The sequence below is a fragment of the Tupaia chinensis genome, unplaced genomic scaffold (genome assembly GCF_000334495.1).
Source record: "Tupaia chinensis unplaced genomic scaffold, TupChi_1.0 Scaffold000139_1, whole genome shotgun sequence".
In the NCBI taxonomy this organism is placed as follows: domain Eukaryota; kingdom Metazoa; phylum Chordata; class Mammalia; order Scandentia; family Tupaiidae; genus Tupaia; species Tupaia belangeri.
The window spans coordinates 534,944-537,393 of record NW_006159609.1 but is presented as its reverse complement, the minus strand read 5'-3'; the positions used below and the strand labels follow the sequence as shown (position 1 = coordinate 537,393).

The following is a 2,450-nucleotide window of genomic DNA, read 5'->3' as shown; positions in this document are numbered from 1 at the left end:
ATATATCAGAAATGCTAGTATTTTTTTTATTGGAATAACTCAAATGTAAAATGAGAGAAGGTAAAAAGAGGAATACAGATGGAGAGGTATATAAAAAATGATGAACTTATCTGTAAGTTATGAGATGCTAGTATTTTTTTTATTGGAATAACTCACATGTAAAATGAGAGAAGGTAAAAAGAGGAATACAGATGGAGAGGTATATAAAGAATGATGAACTTATCTGTAAGTTATGAGCTAGGAAAAAATATGGTCAGAATTGACATTTAGATAAAATGCGATGAACTTGAAAGGGGAACTAAAACTAGAGATAGACATAACTGCAATAGTGCATGTGAGAGTTGAAAAATAGTGCCTTTGGATAGTGATGGCATAGATGAAAAGTGGACTAAGTTTCATAACTATTTAGGAGGTAAAATCAGTAGGATTGATTGGACGATGCGTGTAAGAAAGATTGTAGGATGCTACCTCAGTTGTTATCTTGGGTGGTACAATTAACCGAGTTAGGAAAACACAGGAGAAGGAGTGTGTTTTGGTGAATAAATACTAGGTTTCATTTTGGAATATTGGGCTTGAGATGCTAGTGGGGAATGAATATATTCTGTGGATACAGGGGTCTAAGAATCTGGAGGTTAGACACATCAGTATACAGAGAGTCACAAATACAATGAGAATAATTGAAAATGCTCAGACAGGACGGGTAGACTAAGTCATCAGTGGAAAGAAGGGACTTACAAGTTTGCTCATCCTTTATGTTCAAAACTTTTTTGCTAATTGTCAGAGGATAAATCCGTTTGCTCAAGAGAGACAGAGAGGAGGAAAGCATCTGCAGTGGGGCCCTGTAAAGTCACAATCCCCTCTCCTCCTTGTCTCCATTGTGTCAGGATTTGGGGCATGCACATACACAACCTCACAACCTTGGTGTGTTTACAAGCTGCCAGGGATGGGATTCGAACTATGGTTGGTCATGTGGGATCTGACTTCCCATACATAGCACTTAATCACTGCACTGCAGGACCAATCCTATAATATTTTAAATGTAAGCATGCCTTCAAAATATTTGCTGAATGCCTAGTATATTCTAAACACTGAGTTCAGGATTCCTCAATCTAAAAATTTTCTCACAAACTCCAGACTTTGAGATTTGGGCACAATATAACTTTGACACTGATTTATAGCATGAAAAACCCTCACAATAGTTTTAATAGATTTCAGAATGACTTGTTCTGAAATGAAGTTTAGCTGTCTTCCCTGAATAATTTTTGTTCTTTTTGTACCTCCTTTGTCCAGGAATTCTACCTCCTTTTTACTAAGCTCTATAGGAGTCCATGTTCATCTGGCGAATCTAAAAGATGTAGGGATAGGAATGAGGACTGGATAGTAATTGTAATTTCTACAGAATGATCTGGATGAGGAATTTTATTTCTTCCTTTTATCTTTCCTATCAGTATCTATGGGCATTCGAGTACTGAAATTTCTATATTGGCGATGTGATTCAGATGGGAAAATTACCCCAGAATGAGATGAATGGCTAAAGTAAAATGAGGAAATTCAAAGAAAAAATGTGTGTATTTGGTGGAATGGCAGCTATTGGGGGAATTAAGCCTGAAAGTAGAAGGAAAGGAGAAAGTCTGATGTTGGAAATAACGATTCCTTGTGTGAATGAGCTCAAGGTAGGAAGTTTGAGTCAGCAGTTAAGAGTAGGATGGCTAACATGCATTTAGAGTTCAACCAGAGGAACTGAGGAAGAAAGACACTAGGGCAATGTTTTGCCCTTTATACAGGCACTAAAGTCATTCAGAATGATATCAGAACTTGGGTGCACAGAAATTCCTTACCTTAAAGAAGTTGGCAGTAAATAGTAAATGTAAACCAAGTTAAATGGTGGAGGAATAACCAGATGTCATGCATCTTTAAAGTCAGAGTTTGAGTTTTAGCATTTCTGTGTGTGTGCACGTGGAGTGTGTGGAAGCAGCACTGGGTTGCTGACCCCCACCTCTGTGCCCTGTGGAACGTGTGATAGGGAAGAATAAGTAAACGTGACTTCAAAGGACTACAGGAGAAGTGGTGGTTTTAGGAGAGAACCAGGTTTCAATTAAAGAAGGAAAAAAAAAATGACAGTAAATGCAATGGTTTGTGAAGTGTTCTAAGATGAAAGGGGATTTATCATGAAATAAAGATTACACACGAAGCTTGATATGGTTTAGAAAGGAAAGGTCCAGTGGATGAAGGTAAAAACAATATGCGTAAGTGGAATTTCCCAACAAATTAAGAATTTCCCAATAAATTACCCAACAATTTTCTGTGTTTTATCCCTTTTGAGTAGGAGGTCCACAATGCAGATGCTATGAGTAGATATCCCATGACATATTTAGAGGGATATATATATATATATGGTTTTTTTGAGAGTTTTTTTTTTTTTTTTTTTGTCTTTAGGGCGCGTGCGCTGT

At 37.1% G+C, this 2,450-nt stretch overlaps 1 protein-coding gene across 2 annotated transcripts in view; it reads right to left on the bottom strand.

The window, feature by feature from the left end:
- GRM5 (glutamate metabotropic receptor 5) overlaps positions 1–2,450 on the bottom strand; it is a 538,746-nt gene that overhangs the window by 40,964 nt on the left and 495,332 nt on the right. The window lies entirely within an intron of this gene.